Source organism: Eurosta solidaginis, chromosome 5 (genome assembly GCF_040869045.1).
Source record: "Eurosta solidaginis isolate ZX-2024a chromosome 5, ASM4086904v1, whole genome shotgun sequence".
Taxonomy (NCBI): Eukaryota; Metazoa; Arthropoda; class Insecta; order Diptera; family Tephritidae; genus Eurosta; species Eurosta solidaginis.
The window spans coordinates 243,328,029-243,351,400 of NC_090323.1; the positions used below are offsets into that span (position 1 = coordinate 243,328,029).

The 23,372-nt window shown below is 38.6% G+C and overlaps 1 protein-coding gene and 1 pseudogene across 1 annotated transcript in view; both read right to left on the minus strand.

Annotated features, from left to right (window-relative positions):
• SecCl (Secretory chloride channel) overlaps positions 1–23,372 on the minus strand; it is a 63,251-nt gene that overhangs the window by 36,377 nt on the left and 3,502 nt on the right. The gene's annotated exons all lie outside the window — the stretch shown is intronic.
• LOC137253012 (tigger transposable element-derived protein 4-like) lies at positions 20,817–21,498 on the minus strand (annotated as a pseudogene).

Sequence of the window (23,372 nt, forward strand, 5' to 3'; positions counted from 1 at the left end):
TAATCACACAACAACAAAATCATGAAGCAGCCACTCTTATATAGATGTCCACGTTAAAGCCAGCAGCACTTATGTAGAAGGCGACGAAGAGATATCTCACACACCCACGCATGTAGCCATCAGCCGGTTATTCACACATACACACGCATATGGCTATAAACTACCAATATACACGTTTATAGCTCGTTACCAAGCATGAGCTACAAGAGTTCTAGAAGGTGAAACATCTAAACCTTTGGAGAAATACGCAGACGAGGCAACAGAGTAATAGCTAATCAGTTTTGATTTAAGCACGCTATTGGTTGTGAATTACTACTTCCAAAGTAATCTAAATAAAGCCCAGTTTGCAATACTGAATATTGGAGTGATTAATTCAATAGTTTGGCGATTCGAACGTTAGCAGAAAGTTTCAAATTAGCGGAATCCCCCCAAAATTTGTTACAATATGTATATTCATTCCGTTCGAATTGACTGTTTAGATAAGAGGGTTTTTGTCGTTTCTTCCTCGCAGCTAAAAACCACACCAGATGCTTCCTTATTGGCATACACAGTTGTCTGAAAAACTCATTAAGATCAATAGCGTATTCAGATAAAAGTTTCATCGTCATAGCTATCTCAGGCAGCAAGAATCGTGAAATTTTATATGAGGATCAGCAATCACTTCTTTGTTTGGGATTTATCGAAAATGTCTATTAAATATTATACATCTTATATACCCATTTATTCGAATTTGATAAGAGTTCAGCACCATGCATGAAATATATGAGGTCGTCCGAAGTTTTGTTTTATAAAATTATCGAATTTCAATTTATCAAAACCTTACTAACATCTTTGCGAGGCAGGTGGGAATCACGCTAATGTTTTTTTTTTTTTTTTAATATGTTCTTAGTTGTATAACGTTAATGTTGCTGCTGTTTTTGTTTGCGTTGCTTTTTGCGAATATTTGAACAAAAGTTCTTAAAAATAATTTAAAACAAGTAAAGGCGGGACTGTCTTCGGCTGTGCCGAAGACTTCATACCTTTCATGAATTTTATCCCATTCGTAATATCCAAATTATCGGGTGTATAAGATACGAAATATATAGTGAACAAATGTACATACCTGAGCGATTTTTAAGATAAATAAAAAATAGGTAGGTACTTTGTGTGAGGACTCAAAGTTTCATACATCAGACATATGCTATATATATGACCGATCTATACAAATTTTTCAGACAATAATGAATGCCCTATGCGTAAGCATTCGGCGAAATTTGATTTGAAGTCTCTAGCTGTTAAAATGGGGCAGAAATTACGAAAAGCTTCTTATCTGAACAACCGGTTGTGGGTGATATATGCTATATATACTACCGAGCTAACCCTTTTTTTCAGACAACAATATGTGCAATATACGAAAGCATTTGGTGAAGTTTGAAGCTTCATCCTTATAAATTGAGGAAGATATGACAAAAATTCTCTTTTCTGAAAAATCGGTTGTATGGGGGTTATATGCTATACTGGTCCGATCCGGCCGGTTCCGACAAATGTTTAATCGGACACCTAAATCAACAACAAAAAATTTTATCAATATATCTCAAAACTCGAGGGACTAGTTTACATACAAACAAACAAACGGACAGACGGACATGGCTAAATCAACTCAGCTCTTCATCCAGATCATTTTGGTAAACTTATTGGTTGGTCTATCTCTTCTCCTTTAAGGACATATAATTTTGAGATTCGTGACAAACTTAATATACCATTTCATTTTCATGAAAGGTATAAAGAAAGTAACTCCATTGTCTTTACCAGGTTGTTATTCTTCTTTTATTTTTGTTTAAGAAACAGATTATTGACGTACCAAATCACTTTATGTTTATGATAAGCCAAAAAGAGAGAAACAACAAGCATGCCTCCAGATCGGAACTTAAGTATACTCTGCTTAATCCACAAGAAAGGCGATCCCGCAAACCGCGCCAATTATCGCGTGTGCGAAAGACCGAAGCCCATAGTCAACAAAGTCATTGGACCTTATCAGTGCGGCTTCCGACCTGGAAAATCTACAATCGACCAGATCTTTATGATTGCGCCAATCCTGGAGAAGACTGATGAAAAGAGAATCGACACTCACCATCTTTACGTCGACTTCCAACAGCGCGAAAAGAAACTGCTATGTTGAGCAACACCACCAGCTCCGTTAGGATTGGGAAGGACCCCTCGGAGTCATTTGAAGCCAAACGAGGCTTCAGACAAAGACACTCCCTTTCGTGCGATTTCTTTAACTTAGTACTAACTAATTCTAGCAGCAGAACTAAACCGTAAGAGCGTACAATTACTGGCGTATGCTGATGATGTTGATGTTATTGACCTCAACAAACGCGCTGTGAGTTCTGCCTTCTCTGGATTAGATAGAGAAGCAAACAAGTGGGTCTTGCAGTAAATGAGGAAAAAATGAATTACTTTCCGTTATCCAAGAAAGAATCGGCATATTCGCGACTTGGCAGCCACGTCACTGTTGATGTATAAAAATTCGAGACTGTGAAGATTTTCATTTATACACGAACCAGTATCAACAGCAAAAACAATTTCAGCTTAGAAATCAAACGAAGAATAACTCTTGCCAACTGAGTCGACAATTGAAGGGTAAAGTCCTCTTTCGACGAACAAAAATCGCGCTCTACAAGTCGCTTATCATACCTCTCCTGATGTAAGTCTCGGAATCATGGATGGCGCAGAGAAAAGATGAGATGGCTCTTGGAGTGTTCGGGAGGAAAGTTGACAGTCCTCAATTCCATCGCCGGCAGCACTTGGGCCAAATGCAAGGAACGTGTAGCGCTCATAAGGCAATTGAACGGCAACGTTTGTGTGACACTGCAGGACCATCAATATACCGCACTCAGAACTACCACTGAATGCCTTCTTATGTCTCAATAACATCATCTACACAGAAAGGTGGGAATACTGCCCAAAAGGCGAGAAATAAAATGCTGAACAAACAGTTTCTGCTGAATACCCAGAAATCTGGGCATCCCACAGACATCTGATTGAAGAGGCCCCGCCTCTCAGTAACTTAAGAAGTCATCTCCGTGAGCACTCAAGAAATCAGCCTTTTGCAGAAACGTAGCACAAAAAGGACTTCATAGATATCCACAAAATGTCCAGAAATTACTATGCCAACAAATGCTCAATGACAAATACCTTTAACTGACCGTTGAGGGTAGCAACCTTCCCAGAGAGATGCGCATTACTCTAGCTCAACTTTTATCTGGATAGTGCAAAAAGGTTAACCTCTTTTTTTTTTATTGGACATTGGGGTAGCGCACTACCCGCAAGTGGCCCAATGAAACCAGGATAATCCTGTTAATGTGCCCGCACACCGCTCCTGCTCCGTTAGTTCCTGCTGTATTTGTTGCTCCTGATCTTCTTGTTTATCATGGGCTTCTTAACGGTCAGGATGGTCTTGTTGTTCTGTATGTTGTTGCTGCTTTTTTATTTTAATGTATATATTGTACTTGTTCTTTTTATTTTTCTGCTTTTTGTCTTCCTTGTATTGTTTTTCTCATTCTTGTTGCATTCTTCTTCGTAATTATAACTTTCATGAACATGAAATGGTATATTAACTTTGGTCCGATGTTTGCAACGTTGAGAAATATAGAAGATAGACTCACCATTAAGTATACCGAATTGATCAGGGCGACGAACTGAGTTGATATAGCCATGTCCGTCTGTCCGTCCGTCCGTCTGTCCGTCGGTCTGTCTGTTTGAAAGCAAACTAGTCCCTCAAATTTTGAGATATCTCAATGAAATTTGGCACAAGGATGTATTTTTGTATTATATTAGACATTTGTCGGATCCGGTAGGATCGGACTACTATAACATATATCTCCCATACAACCGATCGTTCAGATAAGACGATTTTGGTAATTCCTGCCGCAATTTAGAAAGTATAAACGTGAAACTCGGTTATATATATTCTAATATATCATAGAAGATATCCTGAAAAAATCACTTTGATCGGAGCTATATATAGTATATATCCCATACAACCGATCGTTCAAATAGGAAGATTTTTGGCCATTTCTCCCTTAATTTAGGAAGTATAAACGTGAAACTTGGTGATATATATTTATTATTACCGTGGTGTGATCGTAGCGTGCTCCGCCTATCACACCGTATGCCCTGGGTTCAACTCCCGGGCAAAGCAACATCAAAATTTTAGAAATAAGATTTTTCAATTAGAAGAAAATTTGTCTAAGCGGGGTCGCCCCTCGGCAGTGTCTGGCAAGCGCTCCGATTGTATTTCTGCCATGAAAAGCTCTCAGTGAAAACTCATCTGCCTTGCAGATGCCGTTCGGAGTCGGCATAAAACATGTAGGTCCCGTCCGGCCAATTTAATTTGTAGGGAAAAATCAAGAGGAGCACGACGCAAATTGGAAGAGAAGCTCGGCCTTAGATCTCTTCGGAGGTTATCGCGCCTTACATTTATTTTATTTATATCATAGAAGATTTTCTGAAAAAATCACTTTGATCTGAGCTATATATAGTATATATCCCATACAACGGATCGTTCAGATAGAAAGATTTTTGGCCATTTCTACCTTCGTTTCCAATATAAAAACGTGAAACTTGGTGATATATATTCTACTATATCATAGAAGATTTCCTGTAAAAATCATATCGATCGGAGCTATATATAATATATATCCCATACAACCGATCGTTCAGATAGAAAGATTTTTGACAATTTCTCCCTTAATTTCCAATATAAAAACGTTAAACTTGGTGATATTTATTCTAATATATCATAGAAGATTTCCTAAAAAAATCACTTTGATCGGAGCTATATGAATATAATATCTACCTATCCCATATAACCGATCGTTCAGATAAGGGGTTTTTTATGATTTTTTATTTTATATTTATCTTAAAAATCGTTTAGGTATGTACATCTGTTCACTATATATTTATTATCTTATACATCCGTTTATTTGGAGATTAGGAACGGAATAACGTTATTGTTCAGCCCCATTCATGAAAGGTATGAAGTCTTCGGCACAGCCGAAGACAGTCCCGTCCTTACTTGTTTTTAGTTATTTTTCTTGTTGCTCTATCCGCTAATGCTGTTTTTTCTTGCTACTTGTTCTATATCTTCTTCTTGTTCTCCTTCGGGGAGTGTTGTTGATGTAGATGGCTCTTTCCGGCTTATAGATCCGGTACTTATCGGAAACATGCACCATGAACGCGAACTTTTTAATATGACCACGTTAAACCTTCTATGTAATGTCCTTACCCCACCACATGGAAATTCGTGTGGGGGTTCTTGTTTTAGGTTTCCGCAGTTATTCTTATAGTTATTGTTATATTTTGGTTCTAGTTACATTTGTTGTTGTTTGGCCGTTTTGTTGCTCTTGCTGGTTTTGTTATTCTTTTTTCTCGTTTGTATTTTCATTAATGTTGGTTTTGGTGCTATTGTTGTTTCTTCTATTGTTTTTTGTTGTATTTTCTTGTTTATTTCAGTTAATTTAGTTTTGTTGTTCCAGCTGTGTTTCAGGTTCTTATGGTTTTTTTTTTCTTCTTGTTAGTATTGTTTCTGCAATTTCACCTAGCGTTTATTTCATTATTCTTGCTGTACTTTATTGTTATTATTTTAGTTTTCTCATACTTTTTGTTATACTTCATATTTTTGTTTAATCTGGATTTGTATATTATTTCTCGTATTGTTGTGTTTTTTGCAATCTTTTTTCATTGTTTTTCTTCTTTCTCTTGTATTTTTCTCGTCGTTCGTATCGTTCTTGCACCCCGTGGGACCGCCGCTAAGGCATAACGTTACGGAGGGGAAAGGCGATTTAGGCGCCACTACTTTGCATGCGCATTCCTTTACGCTCCCTTTCAGCATGCATCAACTGCTTCATAGCTATAAGGGCCATCTTGCTCAGAGCAGTCCAACAATCTATTTATGAGCACATTCGGGGAACTAAATTCCTAATGGAAGGCTCCTCCAAAAACTCTGCGTACGAGAGACTTTCAAGCGGATCAAGTTTCTTGGCCACTACTACTACGACAATATCATGGTCATAGCTGGCAATTTCCGTCGCCACGGGAAGATCGACTGGTGGCACCCCGTCATAGTCGCATTCCATAGCGCTGGACCTAGAACAGATCTTTGAGGGACACCGCCGTTGATGTTGTGCTTTCTTGGTCCCTCATCCGTATCAAAAAGTAGTACTACGTCGCTTAAATAGCTATCAATTATTCTGAGCAGGTAATCAGGTGTGCCAAAGTTTCGTAATCCTGTCATTATCTGCATCCAGAGCGTGGTGTCAAAAGCATTTCTAATATCCAAATTTATCAGTGCGCAGAGTTTCCTTTTATTTTGGCATCTATCACTAATAACGTTTGAGAATCTTTCCTATTGAATCCAACGTACAAAATGTCCTGTATGAAGATGGCTGGTTGGGCATCTTTCCAGGTTTCAGCAAAAGAACGTTTCGACGTTTCCATGATAAGAGGAAGACGTCTTTTTGGATACAGGCGTTGAAGAGATCCGGAAATACTGATGTTCTAGACCTTATCGCTGTCTTAAGGGCTACATTTGGCACTCCCTTCGGTCCTGGAGACTTATTAACCGCAACTCTTTCTGTTGCGTCCAATACCTCCTGCTCTGCTATTTCTGGGATTTCCATACCTTCGAAGTCCTCACTTTGATAGGTCCAGTAATCTTGTGTCGCAAAAAGAGTTTCTATGACTCTTCCTATTAGTATCGGGCGCGCCATCACCGTTCCGTAAGCCAATCCCCAAGGATCAGGTTCTTGCTCTTTTTTATAGCATTTCTAAGCGCTGTTCTTTGGGCTATGTAGGTATTGTGTAGCTCATCATATCGCGGCGGCGGGCGTGCCCTCTGTGCCCTTCGTCGTGCCTTGTGGCATTTTCTACGCTCCTCCGTTATTTCCTCGATCCACCAATTTACCGGAGTCGGATTTAATTTTGCGCGACTCCTGGCCATGGCTTCATCGCACGCCATACTTAATGACTTTGATATTTGAACCGACAGATCTTCCGCATGTGTCCTTCGTATTATGGCATCGTTCCATACTACATCAAATGCGTCTGGTTCAAAAAGGTATTGTTTCCATCTTCTTCTTTGCAGTTGGTTGGAAGCTGTCCTTGGTGAAATTCCCACTAGCTCTAGGCTAATTGCGTTGTGATCGCTGTATGTGTAGACGTTGTTGATGGACCACTTTTCTCGTCTCGCTATTTCGCTACTAGCAAACGTGAGATCTATAACGGAGCGTCTATTGCCAGTATGTATATTTCCCTGGCTCATTAGCTTGGGGGGTGTAAACCTTTCGAGAAGAACTCTACCTCTCTCGTTAATTTTACTACTAGCCCATACAGTTGACCATGTATTGTAGTCTCCACATATTATAAGCGGGTGTTTACCATGTGATTCTATGGTCATCCAAAAAATCATGATCTAAACTCTATGCTAGTCATGCTCGCAGGCGCATAGCAATTAAAATGTATTTTCCTTTCATTTTTGCCATCGTGAATAGAGCCACTGTCGGTTACATCATTTTCTGCGAAAGAAGGGTTCCTGGTGTCAAAATTGAGGCTTTTCCAGCCAAATCCGCGAGCCAGCCTTGCTCCTGCTTATTTCTGTACGGCTCAGAAAGTAGGGCTATGTCGAATCCTCCTTCAAACTTTGTTGGGGATAAGAGGTCTTGGGCCGTTTCAAAGTGGTTTAAATTGAGTTCCAACAACCTCATAGTACAATCTGGTGCTTCCGTCCTGTTGTTGGTATCTAAAACTGCCTGCCGAATGTCGTCCCCCACGTAACGCCCATTTTGGTACGTTTGAGCAGTTCGTGATCTTATGTCCTCCAGACCTCATTTCCTGCAAAGTTTTGACCTATCTATAGTCTCTTTGCACTTCTAGGCTTTATGTCCATAGCTCCAGAACCTATAACATTATCTCTCTTTTTTCACCTCACTAATTCGACAAGATACCCATCCTACTCTCATTCTTTGCGCCTTTAGAACAACTTTGGCATCATCCGCTGTAAGGCTTACAAGTGGCGATTTTGTACCGCTGTACCCTGTATGTATACTTTTTATGGCAGTTGGATCAGGCCTGATGCAGAATGCAGGATGCTGATGGATCGCATCACAAATCTTATCGGGCGTAGTAATCTCATCGAGGTCTCTGAGCTGTAGTGTGGCCATTTGAAACTTTGCTGTGACCTTCGCTGACTCCTTTAGTACTGCTTCCATATCTGCTTGGTACGTGATTGTTTTTCCCTCCTGAGCTCTTTTTAGCTGCAGCAACAAATTTCCTTTTCCGTTCTTCTAATAGTTTTGACGTCACCCCTGGGGCTTTTAATTCATCGCAACTCCTCACTTTTTGCAGTATGTCAGCTTACGTAACATCTCCAGCCTTCGAATTTTCAGCTGTGGCGTCTTCTTTCCTTTCGACCATTTTCCGGTTCAGTGGCGCTTGCGAATTTACTCGGTTTTGATTTCCCTCAAGTCCTGGCGTAACGTTCTTGGCTGAGATCGTGGGCTTGGCTACTTGATTTTCCCTTGTCGAAGTCTTCCTCGGTCTCTTTTCCGAGGGCGATGAGCTTCCATCCTTAGCCGTATCATTGGCAATTATAATCTTCTTTAAGTGTGTTACCTCCAACGCGGTTTCTATAAACAATGCCTTGATTATGGAGGCTAAGCGCTTAATTTCAGCATGTATATTATTACGCTCTTTAGAAAACTCAAACAGATCAACAATTGATCTCCCTAACTTGGTCATCTTATTTTTGATCTCACCTGTGGCCTGAGGATTTTGAAGATCTTCCGCCGCCTTATTAAAGAGATCACATAATGAAGGAGTGCCTGTTTAGCCTTCTCCTACCTTGCCCTTGGAGTAACAGCCGGAGATGCTCCTTACCTGCCGTCGGCCTCCGATCCTTTTGATTTTTCCCCGTGGTCGAGGAGACATTTTGATCTACGGCCGATAGACCAGGTCCTTCTGGGGAACGAAATAGCTTTCGCCCCATAAACGGGTTGAACATACCTTCCCTATCTTGATTTTTATTTTCGTTATTCAGCTATGCGAATGCAGAGAGGCCACGTGAAGGTTGATGCAGTCCCTTTCGAAAACTGCGTTCAGCGTTAATCAAGAGAATCTCAACCAAACCTGCACCACCAACTTAATGATGATGGACTTCGAACGTAGCCCAAGGTCTACCAAAGTTTTAACGGGACGGAGACGAATGTCACATTAGCCGGTAAGTCGTTTTGACGGAGTATTCAGCCGAGTACTAATATTTCCGAATGTCACACTCGCCAACCCTTAGCAGACATATCCGAATCGTTATTCCAGTATACCTTAATTAAGACCTTACTAGGCTCAGCCTTAATATACTATCAAATATAAGCTTTCTTAATAATTAAGAATCAAGCTGTTTTTCTTTCTGAATGTGTATCGCCGCGTAGTTGCCTCTCTACCTTGGGTAAGTATTCCCTCGGCATCTACTACCCCTGTCATGGGGGGAAAGCAAACCCTCCTCGCCAGCCGCTCTTTGTCAAGGGCTGCTTATTTAAAAGCCCAAGGTTAACCTCTTACATATCAGGAATCAACCTCAATATAACCAATGTTAGTCACGCTTGTAACGTGTCCCCGCATAACTCAAACATCATTTATATTGCAATGTTGAACCAACGAACACCCTTATTTTTCTGGCCCAGCCATGTTGAAGCAGAAAGTTTACTCGGAACCCCGTTCGAGGATATTGACACCTGATTTAAAGTTGTGAGATATTCAGTAAGTGCTGCATCGCTCTGAATTAATTGCGGGTTGGGCTGGTATGAATTAAATGGGGGTTGGGTTAGCTTGAATGCGTTCAGAGACATACCTAGATTATCGTGACCATATTTGAGGAAGAACAATGAGCAAGATCATTAAAAAGAAAAAATATAGCAAATAAATTAATTCAAAACTGCGTATTATTATGAGTATAATCAATTAATTAAATTTTAATTTCATAAAATTATTTAATGTAAAAAATATTTTCACGAATTTATCCGTTGCATCATATCGTTATCAATTGGCATATGATAATAATGATTCACCAACCTTCGCTTGAATTGAATACATACATACGAATTTTTTTATTCCCATTTTTCAAGATTAAATTGCTTTTATGTGACACTTACTGAATATTTTTAATAATTTTTTATTGTTTAATAAATATGTAACTGCATATCTCCTGTGATGTACTGCAACGTTTTGTATAATTTTAATTAATTCTATTTACTTTTGGCTTTTTGAAGCTCATTACAGTTATTGGTGGCGTTAACAAAAAGCAAAGTCATACAAAATTAAATTAATTAACATAGTGAAACAGTAAAACAGTGAGGCTTCAAACGAAATTACGCTTTCTTGTTCGCCTATCGCTAGATTGCAATGGCATGAGTGAATCACGTTAGTTTGGGACGTAGCTCAATGGAATGAGCGAAAGTACGGCGAACTGAACTACCATCTCACGCAGATACTTAGTGGACATGGCAGTTTCAAAGAGTATTTATGGAAGCGTAGGATAGAGGAAGGTACTCTTTGCCCAAGGTATCTCACGGAGTTAGAACACGCAGAGCGCGTCAAGTTCTACTACCCCCGTTTTCACGAGGAAAGACTCACCTTGTATAGAGTTTTTGGGAAGGAATCCACCACGAGAAATGTAGTATCACAAATGTGCAACAGGAAGGAATGCTGGACTGCAGTGAGCAAAATGGCATTTATAGTCATGCCACGCCTGATGAAAGCTGAGAGGGAGCGCAGAGAAACGCGCAGATGAAGAAGTGTCGATTAAATCGACACTCAGAGCAAATAGCGGGAACCTGGACAACAGTAGGCTCTTAAAATAATGAGAAATATGGAACGACACCCTAAGGTAATTGGAAAGTGGTGCCGGGGTGGGCGACGATTCCAAAACTAGGGTTGGTTTTAATCTACGGACACACGGTTGCTGCGATGGCAGCAATTATGGTGTACTAGGCATTTTTCAGTCCTCTCGCAAAGAAAAAACAAAAGAAAGAAGTAGGGCCAGGGCGACTGCTGTCTCCTTGTGTAGTCTGCTTTATATTGATAACGGGGTCTACCGGTCGCGATTTAGCAAAGGTGTTTACCGATTCTATATGGATTAGGCTTAGAGCTTCCTTATGCGTATAATCTGGATCAAACGGCTGCGTAGGATGGTGTCGATTTTATCATAGTGCTTACGAAGAGGTTTCTTTATCTCTTTTGGAGGCAGGGCTAGATGAAGCATTTCTTTGGTGTTATGTCCTGGTTTGTGACAACTGATAAAAAAATTTCTGCTCAACATTCCATTATGCTCTTTTATGCTAGTTATTGTTTTTGTTGTAGCGATAAAGATACCCCCCCCCCCCCCCCCCGCAGGTTATGGGGAGTGCTGTCGATGTTGATTATCCTTTGCCTTAAAACAATAACCAACTGCCGATCCAACACCGGCTACGCGATTCACAGAATATTTGCGCAGTAGACCTTTCAAAGTAGGAGGGCTTGGCTGCTCCTGAATAGAAACCCTTTAGTATTTCTGAGCAGGCGTAATGTGTAATGTGCGTGTTTTCGGAATTTTGCCTACTCGGGATATTGTCTTGTCGAGATTTTGTTATGTCTGTATTGTGTCTTGTCGAGCATTGTCAGGACTCTGAAAGTCTGGACTATAAAGTGCGCCTCTTTTTTCTTAGCCCTTAGCAACTAATGTTTAGCTTCCTTTACACTGACCCTTGATGATCCCAAACGTTACAACAAACATGTAGAAGCTTCAAACCCATAATTTCATACTGGGTATAACACGAAATATCGATCGAGTTCTCATACAATGGCACTATGGAATTATCGTTTCATTACCAGTCGTTCCTGCTTTGCAAAATCTGACAGCAACTGGGAGCGTCTTCATCTTTAGTGGAATTCTCTAACTTTTAGCGATGGACTGGACGAAATTTTAAATAATGAGTTTTCGTTTTCAATAACGATTGTGATATTCGCTAACTCAGTTTTGACATCGCTAACAAGGGGACAATTTTAAATAGAAAAAAGGCGGCTTCACAGCTAATGGGGGTAAAAAAATAAATATTCTTCTATTTTTCAATGACAATCGCTGGCCACAGTTACCGAATATCGATAAAAGATGCTTTCTAAATACCAAAATCGTTATAGTTATCGACTCGCAAATATATCGATCAAGAATATCGTTAAAATAGTTAACAGTGGCGCGGGTGCACAGGCGCGAAAGTTGCGATTGTTTCTTTGTAGACCGCAAGTACTTCGATTCACTTATTTATTGCGAAGATATTAGTACAATAAAATCTTCGACCTTCATAATAATAAAATAAGTTCATTTGGGTTAGATTTGATAATAGAAATCACATTTCTTCCGTTTCTGTTTTTGGGTTTAAGTCAACAAGTATTTAATTTTTTTTATTTGGTTTGAAACCGGACAACCATTTATTTCCCTCTATTTTAAAATTAAAAACGCAGTAGTAAAATTAGAGGTTTCAAATTAGGCACGGTTCGTGCGGACCTCACATGAATGGGCCCAAAGTATTATCAGAAGTCTGCCAAACGGCTAAACTGCAAACCCCTATTAGAAACCAGGACCTATGATCTAAAATAACTTCATCACTTGGCAAATACTAGAAGCTTTCTAGGACCTATCTCTGATAGCTATGCCACTTCTGATAGCTGGAGTCTTGTCATGGCTGACTATGCATAATTTAAGAGTCTAAGGCTGTAAGACCTGCAAACGTTCTTCAATACTTTGCAGCCCCGTGCTAGGTTTCATGTCTTTCGTGGATGATCGATCATGCGTAACTATCGCTTTGTTTTAATCTCGCTCAAACTCAGGCATGCTTAACCAACGAAACGATATCATTTCGTTACGATAATCAACGTTAATAAACGAAACGAAGTCATTTCGTTTCGTTTATTTACGTTAAGATCGTCAAATTAACGAAATGATTTCGTTTCGTTTTCTGCCATATCAAAACGAAATCAAATCGTTTATGTTGACTATTAATTTCAAACTATGCTGGCAAAGCTGATTGATGGCGGAGTCATTAAAGGTGAAAGCATTATCCAAGCTGATTGCAACTTTTCTCATGAATTTTGACAGTACGAACATTTCTCAGAGTATTTTTGACATTACCACCAACGAATTACACAAACAAATTACATAGAGTTTGTGTGTGTATGTGCGCTCGTTGTTGCCACCTTACGGCTTCACCATGGCTATAGCATTGCCAGCACAATTCAAACATAAAGTATCACGTTTTCGTTAACGTTTTTAACGTTAACGAAAGCTTTTCGTTTCGGTTAAAAACGAGATACAATTTATCTTGATAATTTCTCTATCGATAATATTTCGAAGTGTTTCAACGGAAACGGTGGAAATTTTTTGATAAACGATTAGCTTAACGTTAAGGTGCATCCCTGCTCAAACTGATTGGCACGTTTTCGGTACAGGCTTCGAGGGATGCGCTCTTTTATCTGGTTCATGCGCTTTTTAATTTCCATCTGTTCCCAAATGCCCAGACACCCAATATACATACATATAAAGTTCTTTCTATTCCGATTCATCCCATTACTTTGGTACCATCGGTGTACACGTGTATCGCCTCGTCTCCCATTTGAGTGCCCTTACGCCAACCTCTCACCTCTATTAATTGCTCTAGGAGTACCATCGAAGCGCAGGTAGGGAACTAGATAGTATATTCGTCTAGCAGAGAAGATAATATCCCGTCCTGCGATGTGCAGCTGATCTATCTGGTCTTGATACACATCAATGATATTAAGACCATCCATAATCTCCTGCTTAGAGACATCGTTGAAAATCCGGAAATATCTACAAAGACTTCAAAGTCATACTCTTTATATTCCAAGACTTTCTATATGTTTATAGCCATCTTTTGTAGCACCTTGTCCACCGGCTTGCCTCGCTTTCCGTGCGCTTTGCGAGTTTAAATATTTCCTGTCTTCTAAGAAGGTTCAGTCATAAGCGTCTTTGGTAGGGAGTTATTGAATTCCTCCAGCTCTTCTACAGTGGCAACCTCGTTTAACTGTCCCAGTTTGTTTCTAAATGTTCTTGTAATTTGCAGACCGGTCTTTAAATGTTTCACTCTTCTCTCCTCTTTTTAGGGCGATGCTGAAGCTGACATATACATGATCTGCGAAGGATAGTTTATCAAGGACCTGCCAATCATATCTGAACTCAATGATATATCAAGAGCATTTCTGGATGTTGGACCAAAATATGTTGCGACATGATTACTTGCAAATTGCTTTGCAATACATATGTAACAAACTGCAGACTCACCTCTATCATTTCCATCGCCTCCTCTCCACGCATTGTGAAGCTCATTTGCATCATAGCCTGTGATCAACCACCGTTTGCGCGCTTTATCTTCCACTAGCCTCTTGCACTCCCCCAGGAGCCGATCGTTGGGCCACTGATTACGTATTTAGATCCGTTGTGTTTTGATACCGTGAGGTAGAGTTTAAAGAGGCAGGTACTTACGTAAAAAGCATATAAATATAATTGCTCCTTCCAAAAGTGTTGGCTTCCGTTTCCTTTGCTTGCATTGGTAGGTACCGATAAGCCTACCTTGCGGGCCGGAGAAACTTCATACACTGATAGTCTCGCTGGTCACGCTGGACGTCAAAAATGCTTTTAAATCAGTCAGGTGGGACGACATGCTTGAGGCACCAGAAAACACTTTCAAGGTTCCGCAATATTTGCTAGCAATCTTGAGGGACTACCTGAGAGACAAGTGTCTAATGTGTGAAAGCATTAACGGTCAATTAAACGTAAAAATAACAGGCGGGGCAGCCCAGGGTTCGGCACAAGGTGGCAATCTCTGCAAAATTACTTACGACAGTCTTCTTCGATTGGACATGCCAGAGAGCACCTTTCTCGTCGCATTTGCAGACGTCATGGCAGCTGTGATAACAGCAACAAGCTGCGACCTGGCATTGCTGAAACTATACCAGGTCACGCGTAGCATAAATAGGAGTATGACATATCACGATCTCGAGGAAGCAACTGCAAAAACGAAGATCGTCATCCTCACAAGGAGGTGAACTGCCACTATTAAGGATATGACGTTTAGTGAATAGCAACGCACTTCAACGAATTATCTGGCCGTGAGGTTAGGCAGTAAGCTTACCTTCCCGGAGCACATACGCTGAGATTGCAAAGGGGCGGTGCACACAATAGCGAATGTGAGTAGATTAATTGTAAACATAGGCGGACCAAAGCCATGTACAAAGAAGCTACTTGCATCAGCTTCAGATTCTATACACTTATACGGTGCGTAAGTCTGGGTAGACGTAATGAAATACCAGAAGCACGTGGTCGTTGCGTGAACCATACCGATACATCTTCTCGCTGAGGAAAGGAATACAATATACGAAAGCGCATCGGAAGCGAAAAGAACTGTTGCCATTTAGGCACGAGTAGAATCGAATCGACGCTGACAAGAACAGTAGATCAATAGCACTGACGAAAAGAGGATCAAGGAGGTAATTCCTGAACTTAACCCGTAATTGAAGCGACCACACGGAGATATGGACTTTTAGCTGACTCAATTTCTAACCGTCATTACTTATTTCCGCAAACATATCCATAGAATGGGCGAGGCTGAAAACCCGAATTATCTATACTGTGGGGAATAAGACGATGCACGCCGCCACACGCCGAACAGCGAAAGAGGGTAGAAGACTTACTTCCCGACCTATCCCCAGGCAACATCATTAATAATATGATATGCCGAAGTGACAGATGGGATACGGTCAGCTCATATGTACATATGTGAGGCATATACTTCTCATCTTAATAAGCTAAGGCTTATTCCTTCCACGAATCTAAAAAAAACAAGTAAGGAAGGCTAAGTTCGGGTGTAACCGAACATTACATACTCAGTTGAGAGCTATGGAGACAAAATAAGGGAAAATCACCTTGTAGGAAAATGAACCTAGGGTAACCCTGGAATGTGTTCGTATGACATGTGTATCAAATGGAAGGTGTTAATGAGTATTTTAAAAGGGAGTAGGCCTTAGTTCTATAGGTGGACGCCTTTTCGAGATTTCGAACAAAAAGTGGACCAGGGTGACCCAGAACATCATCTGTCGGGTACCGCTAATTTATTTATATATTTAATACCACGAACAGTATTCCTGCCATGATTCCAAGGGCTTTCGATTTCGCCCTGCAGAACTTTTTCATTTTCTTCTACGTAATATGGTAGGTGTCACATCCATTTTACAAAGTTTTTTTCTAAAGTTATATTTTGCGTCAATAAACCAATGCAATTACCATGTTTCATCCCTTTTTTCGTATTTTGTATAGAATTATGGCATTTTTTTCATTTTTCGTAATTTTCGAAATCGAAAAAGTGGGCGTGGTCATAGTCGGATTTCGGTAATTTTTTATACGAATACAAAGTGTGTTCAGATAATTATGTGAACTGAGTTTATTAAAGATATATCGATTTTTGCTCAAGTTATCGTGTTAGCGGCCGAGCGGAAGGACAGACGAACGATCTACTTTGTATAAAACTGGGCGTGGCTTCAACAGATTTCGTTTTTCACAGAAAACAGTTATCGTCCTGGAATCTAAGCGCCTACCAAATTTCACAAGGATTGGTAAATATTTGTTCGACTTATGGAATTAAATGTATCCTAGACAAATCAAATGAAAAAGGGCGGAGCCACGCCCATTTTGAAATTTTCTTTTATTTTTGTATTTTGTTGCACCATATCATTACTGGAGTTGAATGTTGACATAATTTACTTATATACTGTAAAGATATTAAATTTTTTGTAAAAATTTCACTTTAAAAAAAATTTTTTTTAAGTGGGCGTGGTCGTTCTCCGATTTTGCTAATTTTTATTAAGCATACATATAGTAATACAAGTAACGTTCCTGCCAAATTTTATCATTTCAACGACTGCCAAATTACAGCTTGCAAAACTTCTAAATTACCTTCTTTTAAAAGTGGGCGGTGCCACGCCCATTGTCCAAAATTTTACTTATTTTCAATCCTACGTCAAAAGTTCAACCCACCTACCAAGTTTCATCGCTTTATCCGTCTTTGGTAATGAATTATCGCACTTTTTCGATTTTTCGATTTATCGTTCATTTTAAATAGCGATCTGAGATGAGTGCCCAGGAACCTACATACCAAATTTCGTCAAGATACCCCAAAATTTACTCAAGTTATCGTGTTAACGGACGGACGGACGGAGGGACGGACATGGCTCAATCAAATTTTTGTATCGATACTGATGATTTTGATATATGGAAGTCTATATCTATCTCGATTCCTTTATACCTGTACAACCAACCGTTATCCATTCAAAGTTAATATACTCTGTGAGCTCTGCTCAACTGAGTATAAAAATAGTGAGTTCGGAAGCGTGTGCGATATGTACATATGCACATGCTTTTAGATGCAACTTGTGATTTCACAATCAAATATTTCATAAACGCACTTTCAATTTCTTCCACATGGCCACATGATAAACATAAATCTGAAGTTGAATAAACCTTGAACCAACAACAAAACAAATCTTGTCTAGCGAGTGTATGTTGACGCCGGTGCGTATGAGCAACAATTGCAAGTTCACACGCGTAATACTTACATAGATTCATAAGTATGTAAATACAGATGTATGTTTATATGTAGGTATGCATGCATGTAGATAAGCAAATCACGCGTTCACATGTACCCATTACGTACATATTTCTATACCGAAACTGATTTGTTTATCAGAATGCTACTTCGTACAGGTTTCCTTTGCTTTGACCACCAGTAAGCCAATTCAGTTACTAAGCTAAAAAATGATTTGCAAAAATTTTAAAATAATATAAAAATAAGTAAGGAAGTCTAAGTTCGGGTGAAACCGAACATTACATACCCAGCTGTACACTTGAAATGCTGTTGTTGCTTGTTTTGTGTGCTTAATAGTGTTACAAGGCTGCGCAATAGTACATATATACATATATGGTTCTATTCTGAACTAATTCTCGTTTAAGATAAGCAAAAAGGATACAGAGGCTCGCACCTATGACCTTGAGCGGGTACTAATGCAGTTTTCCTTCAGATATGGAGATTTCCCTACTGTTTATTTTAAAATAAAGATATAACAAAACAATAAACATAAACACACAAGTGCCATTGTACTAAAAAGCGTTATTACCCAAAAAAAGGGCAGGGTTATTAACGAAATTTTCCAACTTTTACTAGATATAGCTTATTACCTGCATCTGCGCACTTTTACAAAATCTTTTATATAAAAGTGGGCGTGGTCCTTTCGTTAATTTTCCTTCAAAGCATTCCGTATAGTAAAGGCAACTCTCTGCCGAATTTTGTTACGATAGCTTTAACGATTTTTGATTTATGATTAATAATATTTGTAAAATTGATTTTATCACAAGTGGGCAGTACCACGTCCATTTTCAAAAATTTTTTTAAATTTTTATCAATAGTCTCAATATCAGTCCACACGTCAAATTTCAACATTCTAGATGTATTATTTACTAAATAATCAGGTTTTTTTGCGTTTTCCAAAATGTTATACAATGAAATTCCTTATAACCGGACACTCACCGTCGCAGTGTTTTTGTCCGGCTATGGGAGATGTCCGCTTATATGGGATGAAGTCACAAAATATATACCACACATATAAATTGTATTGTATATAGTTTATTTAAGAAATTTTTGGAAGTAAAGAATATTTGCATACTTTAGTATTACATATAAATACTGTAACGAATTTACTGCAAGTCCTCTTATTTGCAACCTTCTGCTAAGTTCGAATCACTAAACTGTTGAATAAATAACTCCAATATTGAATAATGCAATATGGCCTTTATTAAAGTACTTCACAATAACACTTATACTTTGCAACTAGCTTGCTTAATAACCAAACTGACTGATAGCTTAAATGAAACTCTACTATTGCCCGACAGATTGCGTGCTTAATCAAAAACTGATTATAGCGCCTCTACCGCTGGTGCTTTTATACTCTGTGATTTCCTTGTGGCATCTTCTAGGCGCTTCAGAATTTACTTAGTTAAGCGCCAAATACACGACACGAACATTTCTGCGAACATTCCCGTTATGTCATGTTTCTGCGACCTTTTCTGTCGTGTATGGTGGTGTTTGCCAGTTCGCGCAAATGTTCGCCAAAAATCAAAATATTTTAATTTTTGGCGAACATTTGCGCGAACTGTTCGTTCATGTATGGCGAAATAGCTCATAATCGTAGTAATTTCTGAACGGAACAGACGTGCGCGGAAAAGCAAAATGGACAATAAAAAATTTCTGAGTGAATTTATTGAAATGTATAAATCTTTGCCAAAAAAAAAGCAAAGATTATTGTAATTATAGATTATTAATTGCCACAGCGAGCAATATTGCTGCAGCACAATTGTTGTCCGTATTCATCGCTGTCTGAAAAAGAACTAATGTTCGGCCAAAAGTTCGTATGGTGTATGGCCAAAGCTGCGAACAAGATTGCGGAATGTTCGCGGAAATGTTCGTGTCGTGTATTTGGCGCTTTACCGCCATATAATTATAACTACAGATGCACGTATATAGCTTCTCATATGCGTGTATTTGTGAGCGACACTTCAACAATTACAATTGCATACTTTTGGGAGCATCTCAGATAAGATATCTGCATGTGTTTGTGCATCTCTTCTCTGCTGCTTGTACATACATATGTATGTGTAGACATAATGTTTTATTCGTTTATGTAGATACAAGTGACTGTCCGCTTTATTGTTGTTGTGACTTCATTTACTTATCAGACTAGGGATGTGAGTATCACTTACAGTCACTCATATTCGTCACAATACATATACATATATCGATTAAGTACATTGTACAAGGCTTTACATTTCAATACTAGTTTGATTGAAATAATTGGGTAATGCTTCATTGATTTAATTTAAAATGTTCATTTTCAAAGTGACTCGATATTTTTAGTGTGCTAAAAAGCTACATGGGAATTTTTTGCAAATTGTTTGAAGCGCGCAACAAGTTTTAAAGCGTCATCATTCATCTTCTGAATCACTTATCTCCGTAGTATCATCTTGTTGGTCAAATTAAATTTCTATATTGTTGTCCTCAGTGAAAACATTTTGATCCATTTGGAGAAAACCTTCCAAATCATTTGCCAAATCTAGTCCTTCCTGAAGCCTAGCATAGATTGACAGTGGAATGTCATCTCCGGGATCAAAATCTGGAAGATCCTCATAAGTTTCAAAAAATCCTGCTTTACGGAAGCAATTTCGTACGGTTGTGACTTTCACTTTATCCCAAGATGCTTTGATGAAATACACAGCTTCTAGTACATTAATCGATTTTGAGAGGTCTGAGGCTGAACTTGTATTGTCAATTTTAGATAGCAAGTGTTTTAAAACTAAGCTTCTATACAAAGTTTTACAAATTTGGATTATACCTTGATCAAGGGGTTAGCTAACTGCCGTTATATTTGGCGGCAAGAAATTAATTTTTATGTTGGTTAAGTTTAATTCCTTCGGATGAGAAGCCGCGTTATCTAAAAACAAGATAATTTTTCGATTTTGGGATTTCATTCTTCGATTGAACTGTTGCAGCCATTCACTCATTACTTCTCGAGTAATCCATACTTTTTTATTAGACTTCCAATCCACTGGCAGTTTTGCGATTGGAACATGCTTAAAAGATCGAGGGCGGGCTGCTTTACCTATAACCAAAAGCAGCTCCTTATCTCCAGCGATGTTAGCACAGAACAAAATTGTGAGTGAGTGATAGTTTACCGCCCATACATTTTTCGGATTTAAGAGCCAGGCTTTTGTCGGGTAAGGCACGAAAGAAAAGCCCACTTTCGTCTGCATTGTAAATGTCTAGAGGCTTGTATTGTAACCGGTCAACAGAGATGGCAGTTTTGTCTTAAACTGTTCGACACCATCTTGGTTTACATCTGCAACTTCACCAGATACGCATTTGAAGGCAACATTACTGCTTATTCGCCATTTGTTTTACCATCCATCTGAAGCATTAAAATTAGGTACACCCAGTTTGCCTGAAATTTCCATTGCCTTTGCTTTCAAAATGGGACCAGAAATCGGAATGTTTTGACTTCTAGCCTTAGCGAACCAATTAAAACAAATCTTGTCTATTTCGGAGCCGCCTTCTTTAAGAAAACTTCGATTTTGGTTAACATTTACTTCAGACTCCTATTTAGGACGAATTTTTTCTTTATTTTTATTGATTTCAGCAGCTTGTGTTTTGCCAATATTGAACCCTTAAAAGCAAAATAAATACTTTACCTTTTTGCAACTCCACGTACTGATAATTTATCTTTTCCGAAAACATTAATAATTTCCATTTTTTCTTTAATAGAAAGTACCTTCTTTTTCGGCACCATATTATTACGAAGTTTGAACGCAACCATTCGCATGCAACTGACTTAATAAACTGAATGGAAAACTAAACTTAATTTGAAACACACGGCTTGAATGTGTGCATCATACATGTTAAAAGGGGAATCACCTATTTCATTTTTATAATGAACAACAAAGCTTGCTTGTGATATTTTTGAATTTTGTCCGTTTATGAGAAATTTTTTATGAAAATGGTTTGAAATACTTTTTCCGCGTCCGGTTATTAGAGTGTCCGTTTATTAGGATGATATTTGTATGAAAAAATTAATGAAAAACCTGTGTGCCGAAAATTTGTTCGGTTATTGGAGCTATCCGGTTATAAGGACTGTCCGTAATGGGGAATTATTCTGTATATATAAAAAGTGGGCGTGGTTATCCTCCGATTTTGCTCATTTTCAATAACAGTCTATTCTGGGTCCAGATAAGCTCGTGTACCAAATTTGGTGAAGATATCTCAATATTTACTCAAGTTATCGTGTTCACGGGCAGACGGACGGGCATGGCTCAATCAAATTTTTTTATCGATACTGATGATTTTGATATATGGAATTCTATATCTATCTCGATTCCTTTATACCTGTACAACCAACCGTTATCCAATCAAGGTTATAATACCCCGTGTACAAGTACAGCTGGGTATAATAAGACACTTCATTTCATAGAACCAACTTTCACGCGTGAACACTCAATACAATTCGCAATGTATTGACATTTATGTTTGTTTTGGTTTGGACAAGTGGTAAGACTCTATCAATTGATTTTGAATATTTTTTAAGTGCTTTTCTGAATTAAAACGAAATCAGTAACTCAAAGAATTTTGATAAGAATGACAGAGACAAAAGAACAACACAAAATCTGTATGAGATGTGTCAGCGTTCGTATTTATGTCTGCTGATTTCATTGTCCTATTTTCCATACAAAACGGTTGGTGACATTCTTTGTTGCTTTTCAATTTTTCCACAATGGCAAAAATATAAAATAAGTGAATAACATTTGCTGTGAACTGGGGTTTAACCTTATGGATTTTTGCAAATATAATAGCGTTTTCTTTTATGAAAATAATGTCACCCTGTTGGTTTTTCTCTGCTATCTCGTGCGTTTGTGTGTTCGTTTTACAAAATGTTTCCCTTTGATTAGGAAAAGGGGCACCATTACCGTTACATTCAACTATTTTACAGAGCGTTAGCTGACTTAGTTCAAAAGATAGAACTTAAAAGTAGAGCTTGCGATTTCCTCTCGAACACAAGCGAGATTTTCGAGACCCGAGAAATCGAGAAATCGACTTCTCGTGAAATTCTCGTGTCTCGAAGTACTCGTAAATCTCGCGAGCTTCTCGACAAAAATTTAATAGCTGTATGGACGGTATTTAAACAATTGGTTTTCTTTACTTGTGATTTTTTTGTTGATTATATTGCTTTCCAATGGCACTTAACTCAAAACGTATTTATTATACATACGTATAATTTTGTTCACAATATTTTAGGCTCATTCCATTTTAAGACAACCGGTCCGCGTAGGACATGATTTTTGATTTCGATGAAATTTTAATATGTTGTCCTTTGGTCAAAATAATGAAACGTGAGATTTTTTTGCCTCATAAAAATTGTTTTTCATATTAAAATTTCATCGAAATCAAAAATCATGTCCTTCGTGGACCGGTTGTCTTGAAATAGAATGAGCATTTATTTTTTTAACGAGTCATCGAGAACACGGCTTCTCGCGAGATTCTCGAATTTCTAAATACTCGTAATACTCGCGAGCTTCTCGACTTTCAATTCATTTTGGGTGTTTTTTACTTGTGGTTTTGTGGATATTTTCGCTTGTGCTCCAGAAGAAATCGTTAGCTTTATATAAAACAGCCAATGAAACGATCAAATTTAACGCCGAGAAG